Source organism: Erpetoichthys calabaricus, chromosome 16 (assembly GCF_900747795.2).
Source record: "Erpetoichthys calabaricus chromosome 16, fErpCal1.3, whole genome shotgun sequence".
NCBI lineage: Eukaryota > Metazoa > Chordata > Cladistia > Polypteriformes > Polypteridae > Erpetoichthys > Erpetoichthys calabaricus.
Genome location: NC_041409.2, coordinates 50,701,796 through 50,714,781, shown reverse-complemented (window position 1 = coordinate 50,714,781; position 12,986 = coordinate 50,701,796). Strand labels below are relative to the sequence as shown.

Sequence of the window (12,986 nt, the reverse complement as noted above, 5' to 3'; positions counted from 1 at the left end):
CCCTCGTTCTCGAAGCATACACACTGCCTGGTCATGGGCGGGGTAATGTCTTCCGTGTTCCTGCAGGACCATGTAAGAAGACGCATGTTTGTCGCAGATGCGAATTGCTGTATGTAGCGTTTAAAACAGTTTGCGATGGTGCACGCGGTCGTGCGTCGTAACCGAAATGTCAACGTGGCTCAGAGGTCAATGTGTACTGTTGCACAGACGAACATAAATGACGACGTTTTTTCTGAGGCGGCGCGTCCGAGTTGGTGGGTGTGGCTCTGAGTTGTCGTCGTATCCAATGGTCTTAGAGTTGGTGGGCCACGCCCCTTTCTGCGTGCTTTCAAGGGTGTCTTGTTTTGGTGTGCGTGCTTTCATGGGTGTCTTCCCCTTCTGGCGGCGACTTTGTGAATTATATATATAGATTATCTTGCAAATTACTTCTTGCTCCTATTTCAGTTCAAGCTAAATAATGCACGTTGCTTAATTTCCATTGAATGTGCAGTCAGCCTCAGTTTTTCAGCCTTTTAAGTAACAAAGCTGCCATTGTTAACATAGTAGTCTTTAAATAGCAATCATTTTCTAAAACAGTGCCAATAGTAAGTAGATGGGCCTTTTAAAAAGAATGAGTCTGTATACATCTTGGTCAGCAGGGTTGTTTTAGAAAAGCACAATGCACTTTTAATGGAGGATTTCCTCTTAATCAGCAAAGCATCATATAATTTATTTATTGAACATTCAGTGGAAGAACAGTGTCGTGTCGGCTGATTCAGGAGAGAACCTACAGCATTTCCTCCATTAGAAAGCAGCTCCACTTCACACACTTTTTAAAAATTGTATAGCTGAATGTCTATCTTCGCTTAATATAATTTGTGGAGCTACAGTATGTATTTCTTAAAACCAGTATGTCTGTTCCTTGTGTCATTTGCACTTCTTGGCCCTCAAACAGGGAACTTAACAGGTTATTGTAGGGTCTTTGTTACCACATGTACATACAGTAGTAGAGTGAAATTCTTACATGGATATGATATAAGATTAAATACAGGTATGTTGGTAGGCATTTCTTATGTTATGTCTTTAGCTTCTCTTCTACCTTAATTACATCTACCTTGAATAAATCACTACTCTTGCAATGTCCCAATGGAGTGTGAACCTGTGGGTCTCTGCTCTGTTCTGCTTGAGCTGTTTTCAGCATTGCCTTGTTTATGATTTCTTTGAAGCAATTCATGTTTGGATACTGAAGAATTGGTAGAAGAGAGCTCCACTATAATAAGAGACTGTGTGTGGAGGGCAGTTTCATAATGCTGTGTCGAATAAACACTTTACTTGTCTTTTAGTCCATCAATGTGCCCATTTATTTGAAATACCTGTCACGAGGATTCTCCAGTTTTTTTCTTAACACTGTATACAGTCTGTGTTAGTCAGCCCAAACACTGCTTTCAACTGCAGAACATTGTTGTTGAAATACAATTGTGAACATCCTGAGTAACTGTTTGTTTCCGAGTACTTGAAACAGATAAATTGGTATTTGTCCCAAGGAGAGGATTTAGCTTTCATTAAAGCTTAATAAATAAGTAAACATATCAATACATAAATATTGTGTTAAAAATACACACAATAGTCACTGAATAAGAAAGAAAAAATGTGATTTGGTTAAAGATAAAATGAGTAGTTACAATCAAAATGAGGCATTATTAAGCCTTGTTGCCATAGGAATAAAGGAGCCCCAGTTGTGGTTCTTGACACACTTTTACTGAATAATCTATTGGCTGAAAGTGTCATTGTGTCAATGAGAGGACGTGTAGCATAATTCCTAGTGGTCATCAGTGTGGTCTTAATTCTCTCTTTTGGTACTACATCATACATGTCCAGTGGGCAGATTGTTAGAGTTCAACCTGTCATTGATGTGGACCTACAAGTACTTGTAGCAATACACCACCTCCACAACCATCCCCTGAATATCGACCTGGCATAGAGGCTCTTTGGGATGTCAATGACCAGTTCCTTGATTGTGATGCTAAGCTGCAGACATTTTTATTTGTACCAAGAAACAGAATTCTCCACCTGACTTCTCTCCTCAGTCACACACACACCCCCCCCCCCCCCCCCCCCCCCCCATCAATACACCTCATTAGTTCAGAATCATCTGAGAATTTCTGCAAGTGACATGACCTGATGTTATATTTATAGCTCAAGGTGCACTGGGTGAAGTAAAAGGGAACAGGACTCTTTCTTGTGGTGCATCAGTATTGCTCACACAGACCTTGAGCCTCACAAACTGTATTCTGCCTGACAGATAGTCAATTATCCTGGACACGACAGGTTCATCCACCTGCATATCTCTGAGCTTACTCTTTAATAGGGATGGAGAGCATTGAAGACACTGGAGAATTAACTCTCTTAGGGCTAATTTTTTTGTTTTTGTTTCTTTTCTCCCAGGGCTGAATATTTTTCCAAAAACTAACTTTTTTTAAAAAAAGAACACACAGCAATTGAAATCAACAAAAAATATTTACTTTTGACAAATGTTACTGTCTTGCATGTTGTATGAGCCTGCATACTCTATGATTTTACATACATATCACATACATTTTACACAGCAAAGTCCTGCAAAGCCTGATCTCGCTCAAAGCAGCCAATTTCAGTCATTGCCACATTGCACTGCTTATACAGTAATATGTGTTGCTTTGGTGCCTACTTTTCAATTGTCTGTTGCTGCACTTTCTCACATATATTGTTAGTGTGTACTGTAGAGAGACAAGTCACTCGTTTGCCATCGTGCCATGCCACTGCCACCAAGTTTTCTGAATAAAACTTTGCAGCATCACGTACCTATCATCACGCTGCATAACCTGTCCAAAGCCACCAGGGGACAAAGCACGTTTGGACCAATGGTCTCTGAAGTTATATCACCAGTTCTGTCCCATCTCTATTTGTAATGCCACAGTGCGCTTCATCTCATCTTTTGTTGTGGGTTTCCACTTTGAAAAACGAGAATGCGATGCAAGCGCAGCCCGCGATTCAAAAAATTTCTCTGCCTACCTGTTTGTCTCGTCTGACAGTAGCTGAAAAGCAGCATCAGGAGAGAGCAGCCTGAAGTAGTTCAGCAGCTGGTGATCTGTCGTGTCCAACAGCAAGCCATGCCGTCTTGTGAAGTCCGGTAGCCCACGGATCAATGTCTGTGTATTCCTCACACGTGAACCTTGCCGTAGATGCATCGGCTGCGCAAATGCGTTCAGCTGCCAGCGGATCCGCTGGCGCGGCATCGTGTAGTGTCCGATCAGTTGATGCTGGCTTCTCACTCTCTTGTTCGATCTCCTGATCACTGTCAATAAAATCCGATTCTGAAAAATCAGAGTCCGACTCTGCGATAATGCGCAAAACATTGTCTGCCGAGTGTTTTCTTTTCTGCACACTTCGCTCCCTTGTGACATGTCGATGCCATCTTGCCATTGTTTACATTTCGCAACTCACGCACATGCAAGGATTAGTTGCCGAGTCAACGAGTCTAGCATTCCTCCAAGCACAGAGGGAATGCCTGTGACGTGACAGTGAGTTTTGTAGCCATTAACAGCTGATTGTCGCCCTCTATCCTTGGATGTCGACTTTTGTCGACATTCGCCCTCAACCCCTCCTGTCAACAAAAGTCAACATCCGCCCTAAAAGAGTTAAGAAAGCATAATCCTTACAGTTCTGCCAGCTTTGTCCAGATTGGAATAAGCCATGCGGAGCAGATAGATGATTGCATCTTCCAATTCATTCTTTGTCCAATAGACATACTGCAGTGGGTCTTTCACAAGAGGACTCTTTTAATCAAAGGACTGTATGGAGATTTCTGTCCAAACTGATTGAGTGTATACAGTGGGTGTAGAAAAGAATCACCCCCTTTGAAATATTCCCTTTTTTTTTTTTTTGCTTTACAGCCTTAAATGAAAACACACAAACCAATATTTTTCCAGCTTTACTTTCTCAATGCAATCTATAACATCTAAGTGAAAGATATCACAGCTCTAGTTTAGAAGAATTTTCAAAAATGATAAAAGGCTTTATCAATCCCAAGGAGCACAGTAAAGTCCATAATAAAGAAGTGGCAAGTGTTTGGTACTACTAGGACCCTCCCTGGATCCAGCCATCCCTCCAAACTGGATGGAAGAGCAAGGAGGAAACTGGTAAGAGAGACTACCAACAGGCCAATAGCCACTTTGAAGGAGTTATAGGATTTTATGGCAAACAGTGGTCATTGTGTGCATGTGACAACAATTTCACAAGCACTCCACAATTGTGGCTTGTTCAGGAGGATCGCAAAGAAAAAGCCACTTCTCAAGAAAGGCCACATTAGGGCTCGTTTGAGCTTTGCCAGAATGCACCTTGAAGATTCTGATGCCAAGTGGAAAAAGGTTTTATGGTCAGATGAGACCATAATCGAACTATTTGGCCTCAATACCAAACGGTACACCTGGCTGAAATCCAATGCAGCTCACCATCCATAACACACCATACCTACAGTAAAGCATGGAGGTGGCAGCATCCTGTTGTGGGGTGTGTTTCTCTGCCTCAGGGCCTGGGGCTCTCGTTAGGGTAGAAGGAAAAATGGATGGGGCAAAATACCGTCAAATTCTTGAGGGAAAACCTGCTACCCTCTGCCAGACAGTTGAAGATGGGCAGAATGTTCACCTTTCAACACGATAACAACCCGAAGCACACAGCGGCTGAAGGAGAAATCAGTGAATGTCCTCATGTGGCCCAGTCAGAGCCCAGACCTAAATCCCACTGAAAATCTGTGGAAAGATTTGAAGATAGCAGTCCACCAACGCTCACCATCCAATTTGACCGAACTTGAACAGTTCTGTAATGAAGAGTGGGCAAATATTGCTCAATGTAGATGTGCAAAGCTGATACAGAACAGACTCAAGGCTGTCATTAAAGCAAAAGGTGGTTCAACAAAATATTGACTTTGTTGATCCTTTATTAATCTCAGTATGTCTTGTTTTTGATTTTTTTTTTAATAATTTTTCTGAACTTTAGCTGTGATATCTTTCACTTGGATGTTATAGGTTGCATTGAGTAAGTAAAGTTGGGAAGAAATATTTTTTGTGTGAGTTTTCATTTAAGGCTGTAAAGCAAAAAAAATGGGAATATTTCAAAGGGGGTGATTCTTTTCTATACCCACTGTATAAATCATTAAAAATGTGTTGGCATCCATGTGCTAATAAACCTGGAGGTTTGTTCTCTACCATAATCTGAACACATTACCAGTGACAGCTGTAACTGACTGAAGCCTCAAACTGAACCATCTCCGGTCAGCAGTGTCAAAATACACAAGAAATGTATGTACAAGCTCAGGAAAGCAATCAGGTTTGATAAAAAGTAGTAAATACTGGGATAATATGGAAACAAAATCCAGTCATATCCACCACACTTGCTTTGTGAATAAAGGTGAATAAAATTCTTTCTATGCAAGCTTTATTCGTGATTTGAAGTTCTTCCCATGCAAGTGCTTGCACCTCTACTTAAATTAATTTCCCTGTCTCTGTGAATGATGATTATTGATTTTTTTTTTAATTTAAAATAAGTCAGTGTTAAACAGTTGGTCCAGATGGAGTGTTAGGGTACATTTAAATAACTTGTAGCATCTGATCAGCTATTCTTTTTATGGTCAATTTGAATGCCCCTCTTATAAAATATGCGGTTCACAGGCTCCCCCTCCACCCCCTTATTGCTTCTACATGCTCTGGACGCCACAGGGACACCCCACCCATTACTGCTTCAAAGCAGTCGTAACTTCACGGGAGGCGGCTATGATGAGTGATGCGTAGTGAAGTGTGGTGTGATCGGTGGTTCACTGGGGACCTACTCCCTGACCAACCCCCCTCATCGCTTGTTGCCTGGTCACGCTCGCGATGTCATGGGGGCCTCTCCCTCTTATTGCTCTGAAGTGATCGTGACTTAACAGGGGTTTATTGCCTCAGTGCAGTGCATGATGCAGCGCACCAGTGAGGCGGCTATGAAGAGAGATGTGGTATGACGTGTGGCACAATTTGGAATTCATGGAATACCCGCTCCCCCTCCATATTGCTTTGATGTGTTTGCGACTTCATGGGGGGCTAAATTGATTTGGAAATGATTTGGTACCAGTGCTGAAGTTCAGAAGCTGGTATTGATAACAAAATTGATTATTGGATTATAGGGAGGCAAGTTAGTAAACGTCTACTTATGAAACAAAAGTGTATGGAATTAATGATTAAAAACACTAGGTACAACTATGATAAAATATTTCAAGAGAATGATAATATGAAACCTAAAAATGAATATTTTAGTTGGTGTGGACCTCATCTGGTTTGTTTATCACTAAAACTGGTCCACAGATGATGCCTTATCCTTTACACTTCATTTTATTCTGACAGAAATGCTTAATAAAAGCTTCAGTGCCTATATGTCAACAGATAACCTACAGACTCTAGTATATACACATCGATAATATTACTTCCTCAACATTGATCATCAGCACAGGATTTAGCCTCATGCTGCTCCTTCTTCACTATCATCACAGTTCCGAGTCAGTTAATTAATTTGATCACCGATTATGATGAAACACCTTAACATATTTTCCTATGAAACATTAGTGTCAGGATAGCAGTTTCCCCCTTAATGTCAGCAAAAACAAGAAGCTAGTCATAGACTTCAGGAAGCAAGAGGCAAACTACACTCTAGTCTCAGTTAATGGAAGTGCTATGAAGAGGGTCAACAGGTTTAAATTCCTTGGATTTACTGGTGAACTGAAATTATCATAGCATATGTTGGCAATCATCTAGAATGCTCACCAGTACTTTTACTTTTTCATACTTTTGAGGAAGGCCTAGACCTTTCCATCTGCACCGAGTTTTGTATTTGTACAGGGTAGTCCATCCTCACTCGCTCCCACTCAGTTCAAGAACACAAAGCATTGAAGAGGTTGATGAAGGGTGACACTGTCAGGCACTGGCACACCACTCAATTCTATTCAGGACATGTGTAACATAGCTAGCTTTGAAAGGCAAAGAGTGCCATTAAAGACTTCACAGTGAATCTTCTCTTGAGAGTTTTTATCCTTCAGTCATGAGGCTGCTGAATAGTTGCCCATAATCATACATACAGCTGGATTTTACTGCTACTCACATTTTAATATCATATGATGTTTTGTCTGCTTTTCGATTTATTTATTGTCTGGCCTGTCATAATACGTCACAAGTTGGTAGGAGTTAAAGAAATAATCTTAGTTTTCTGTGTACACATTCAACCAAAGTTGAAGTACTTGTTTGCCTGCTGTCTTTACTAAGAGGATGGATTGAATGATTAGCTACCTGTGATGATTTGTCATTTTACACAAAACCATACTGGCTTTTGGAAGAGGAAGGTGGATTTAGGGATAGTAAATATCTCTGCAGAGACAGCAACCAGCAACACCTCTGCAGCCCACCTAAATTGTATGGCAGTGAGCTTTCCACCCATATTTCCAGCATTCCTCCAGAAGTTCCTGGTACAGCACTTTTTTTCCCTTTCAGATGACTACTCCATTTGAGAGGAAGGCATTTCTGATTTTCAAAGGGCAGGGCACTATCAATTCAATCATGGCTGTTTTGAGGCATTTGATAAAAAGACCCTGTCTGGTCACAAAATTGTTACTTTCATGTGAGCTAGAAGCTTCAGCTACTTCCTCATGTTGATGGTTAGCTGCAAATTACAAGTGAGGTTAAATAGGCCTCCTCCTATTACCTTGGACTGTAGTTTGGGCTGCTCTCCTTCTTTCACAAAGGCTATGTGCTTTCTTTGGTGGCGGTGGTGCATGCTATTAGTGATAGGTAAGGAGACACCTTCTGCAGTTGTTTGGTCGCACTTGGTCATGTTGCCAACGATTGCACCCCTCCACCAAACCATACCACTGCCTAAGCCACCAAAAAGTACATTTTTGCTTGCCTCCACTTTACATTCAGTGAAATTTGTCTTTTTTATATGTGCTTTTAACATTGTCTTTTAGTAAAACACAGAACAAAAGAGGCTGTTTATATTGATTCACAAATTCAAATATGCCAAAATTTGGGAGGAGGTGAGGTGAGGCTCTAGGCTTGTGCACGGGCGTTAAATTTTGTGTTCATTGGGATTTATAAAGGGGAAGTGCGTGGAACTTGGCGTACGCAGTTTTATGTATCTGGATATTTTTTGTGCGTACACACATTTCCAGTTTTGTCCATATACAATGTTTTATTGTGTATTCTATGCATGCTGTTTTTTTTGTGTTGTAGGTAGAATAATTAAGCCCTTTATATTGTTTTCAAAATGTAGTTTCTTAGTCTATATTTACGTGTGTTGGGCTGAATAGCTGCTGATTCACAGAACATTTTGTTAATATGACATAGCACACCATGTGGTATGTTTCATTGTCTTTTATGACTATTGAACCATCAGTGTGTGTTTGTATATAGAAGTACTTTTTGAAACCAAAAACTCATCTTTCTGGCCACTATAATGTTACAAACTGTGACTAATCAGAATAAAAAAATAAATGCTTTGTTGGATTTTGTCTAAAAGCTATATTTTTTAGTTTAGGACATTGAGATTTGTAGGTAACTTAATAGCAACCATCTGTGGGATTGGTTGAATTGTATGAGCTTAGTATTGGCCATTAAATATTTCTTTATACAGCATTTGAATAATTTATTCACAACTTTTGGCAGAACGACAGTAATGATATATTAAATGGTTTGATGACAGCAGCATTTTATGCTTGAGAATGCAGTTATTGCTAATGAGTTTTTTGTGAATGACCTGTATAAATTCCATTACCCCTATTGCTTTTGTAGATGATGCTATATTAATGCATTTGGGGCTGTTCCATCTGTTTATTGGCTTTTCTTAAAAACAAGTAACATGGGTATGCATTCAGATATTTTTTTAAGAAACTTCTTTTCTTTCCATATGTCTTGATCCCATGCTGAATTTGTAAGTTTGCTCACTTACAAAGAAATGAACAGTCTCTAATTTTTATGGTAGTTTCATTTTAATGGAGAGAGACAGAATATCAACCAAAAATCCAGAAAAAGTACATTACATAAAAGTTATAAATTGATTTGCATGTCATTGAGTGAAATAAGTATTTGATTCCTTACAACCCAGCCAGAATTCTGGCTTCCACAGATTTGTTGTGTGCCCATGTGGCACACAGATTACAATCAATCAATCAATCACAGATACTCCTGATCTCAACTCGTTGTGTGTATAAAGCACACCTGTCCACAGAATCAATTTCTTCGCTTCCAACCTCTCCACCACCATGGGCAAGACCAAAGAGCTGTCAAAGGATGTCAGGGACAAGATTGTAGACCTGCACAAAGCTGGAATTGGCTGCAAGACCATCAGCAAGGAGCTTGGTGAGAAGGTGATAACTGTTGGTGAGATTATTCATTAATGGAAGAAATATAAAATGACCATCATTCTGTCTGGTCTGATGCCAATGTTTGGGGAGTCAATCAGGACCTTCGACAACATCAAATGAGTATGGATGATTGTACCATCTGAAATGCTTAGTTCATGGGCTATAACATTAACCTTAACACAACAATCTTTCCTAGTCATGGCCTCAGTTTTTTGGCACATTTCTTTCACCTTATAGTATGAAGGTGCATCATCATGAAACACAGCCATCAGCCTCTCGTGGACTTTGACTTCTTCTTTTTTTTAATATTCTTATTTTATTAATTTTATTGTAATCATTCCATACAAACAGATCAATTTATAACCCAACAAATTTGAAAACAAATCAAACCCCACCCCTGAGAAGGAGAGCTTAGCTAAAGGAAAATTTCTTTAAGCTTTTTAATAAGGCAACATTAGACAAAAGAAGGGGAGAAGTAAATATCTATATAAATAAGAGATGGAGAAGGGAGTTAAATGCAATAATAGTTAATTCTCTTATTCTAAAATAATATTGATTAAATCCTGCCAAGTTTTGAAAAAATTTTGTACAGATCCTCTAACTGAAAATTTGATTTTTTCCAATTTCAAATAATATAAAACATCGGTTTCCCACTGACTTATAAGAGGAGAATTAGGATTCTTCCAATTTAACAAAATAAGTCTGCGTGCCAAGAGTGTAGTGAATGCAATCACCATTTGCTTGTCCTTCTCCAATTCAAGTCCATCTGGAAGGACACCAAACACAGCTGTTAGTGGGTTAGGAGGGATTGTGATACTGAGGCTGTCTGAGAGGCACTTAAAATTTTTTGTCCAAAATGATGTTAGTTTGGTGCAGGCCCAGAACATGTGACCCAGTGAGGCAGGAGCTTGGTTGCAGCACTCGCAGGTCGGATCCTGGCCTGGAAACATTTTGGACAGTTTTAAGCGAGACAGATGAGCTCGATATATAATTTTTAGTTGAATAATTCTATGCTTTGCGCATATAGAACTCGAGTGAATTCTCTGCTTTGCTACCTTCCACTCCTTTTCTGATATATTGATTAAGAGATCTTCTTCCCAATGTCCTCTTGGATCTTTGAAAGGTAGGGACTCTAATAAGATTTTATATATTGCGGAAATAGTGTTTGATTCCTCGGAATTGAGCAGTATTTTTTCCAGCATTGTGGAGGGTGCAAGGTGGGGGAAATCGGGCAATTTCTGTTTAACAAAATTTCTAATTTGAAGATACTAAAAGAAATGTGTAGCTGGGAGGTTAAATTTTGAACGTAATTGTTCAAAAGATGTAAATATGTTGTCTATATAAAGATCTCTGAGCATTTTAATCCCAAAACTTTTCCAGGTATTAAAAACTGCATATACTTGCGAAGGTTGAAAGAGGTGGTTCCCTTGCAGAGGTGCCACTGATAAAAGATTTTCCATCTTAAAATGCTTCCTAATTTGGTTCCATATTCTGAGTGAGTAAAGCACAATTGGGTTATTAGTATATTTGCGATAACTTTCATTTATTGGAGAGAAGAGCAGGGAATATAAAGAAGTACTACAGGATTTTACTTCTATTGCAGACCAAGCCTGTGTATGTGCATTTATTTGTGTCCAGGTTTTTATGGCTTGTATGTTTGCTGCCCAGTAATAAAACTGAAAATTAGGTAAAGCCATGCCACCTTCTGCCTGAGGTCTTTGTAGGGTCGCTCTTCGGATACGTGGGTGTTTTGAGTTCCAAATGAATGAGGTTATTATTGAATCTAACTGTTTAAAAAACGATTTATTGATATATATTGAAATGTTTTGAAATAAAAAGAGAAGTTTAGGAAGGATATTCATCTTAACAATGTTAATTCTTCCGGCTAGAGTGAGATGAAGGGTTGACCATCTATGCAAGTCTTGCTTAATTTTTTCCATACAGACGCCAAAATTTTGTTGATAAAGAGCTTTATGTTTACTTGTGATATTTACCCCTAGGTATTTAAACTGATCTACTATGGTAAAAGGTAGGGTGTCTAATTTAATATTATATGCTTGTGAGTTCACTGGAAAGAGTATACTTTTATTCAGATTAATTCTAAGACCAGATATCTTTTGAAATTCTGTTAGTGCTGTTAAAACAGCAGGGACAGTGTTTTCTGGGTCTGATATATATAAGACCATATCATCTGCATATAGAGAAATTTTCTGTTCCAGTCCTTCTCTGACAATCCCCTTTATCTGATAAGAATTTCGGCAGTGAACCGCCAGTGGTTCAATAGCGATTGCAAACAACAGTGGCGACAAGGGACATCCTTGTCTGGTACCACGTTCTAGTTTAAAGTAGTCTGAGCAAATTTTATTAATACAAACTGAAGCTTCTGGACTGGTATACAGTAGTTTAATCCAAGCACAAATATTCGGGCCAAACCCAAATTTCTCCAATGCAGTGAAAAGGTAATTCCATTCGATCATGTCAAATGCCTTTTCTGCGTCTAATGATAGTAATATCTCTGGGGTGTTTGATTTTGCTGGTGAATATATAACATTAAACAAGCGTCGGAGATTTGAAGATAGATGTCGGCCTTTAATAAATCCAGTTTGATCTTGTGATATTACCGAGGGCAGCACTTTCTCCATCCTTCTAGCTAGGATTTTTGAGAGTATCTTAACATCATTATTCAGGAGTGAAATTGGTCTATATGATGCACATTGTAACAAGTCCTTATTTTGTTTAGGAAAGACGGTGATTAATGCTTGTCGAAATGTTTGAGGTAGTATTTGGTGGTCTTTAGCTTCTGTAAATGTTACCAATAAGAGTGGAGCTAGCTGAGTGGAGAATTTCTTATAAAACTCTACGGGGTAACCATCAGGGCCTGATGATTTCCCGCTTTGTAGTGACTTTATAGCGTCTAGTAATTCTGTTAGCGTTAGAGGTTTATCTAGTTCCTCAGCACTTAAAGCATCTATTTGTGGTATTTGTGAATTATCCAGAAATGCATTAGATTGCGTGTTGTGTTCTACTTTGACTTCTTCTGTAAGGAATTTAAAGATAGATAGACAGAGATAAATAGAGAGAGAGAGAGAGAGAGAACTTTATTTATCCCCAGGGGGGAGTTTGGCTTTTTACAGAAGCACTTTAAATAAATACATGAATATGTAAATAAATACACACATACTTTGGTTTGATCACACACCAGAAAGACTATAAAGCAAGAAAACTGAAAAGAAAGAAGTTCTGACTTGACCTTCCCAGTCGCAATGAGGTGTTCATTATACTGATGTATTGCTGTTGGTATGAAAGAGTCCCCGTAGGGTTTCTTAACACACTTCTGCTGAAAGTGCTCTGTGTTTGTTTGAAGGTTTAGCCTTTGTATCTGCTCACATGTCAGTCATGTTTGAACTTTTTTTTGTTGATAAGTTATTAGGCAGAAAGGGGTCATGATGGGAGTACAAAGGTGGTTCATTTTTCCCGTTAGAATAGAGGCTGTTTGTGATTGGCAGTGAGTGAAAGAGGCAAGTCTTCTGTTATTTATTTAATTGTAAGAACCATATTAATGACTAATTACAGTATGGAAATATGTTAAGGG

At 39.1% G+C, this 12,986-nt stretch overlaps 1 protein-coding gene across 2 annotated transcripts in view; it reads left to right on the top strand.

Annotated features, from left to right (window-relative positions):
- The window catches only part of numb (NUMB endocytic adaptor protein), a 260,447-nt gene that overhangs the window by 205,346 nt on the left and 42,115 nt on the right, over positions 1-12,986 (top strand). The gene's annotated exons all lie outside the window — the stretch shown is intronic.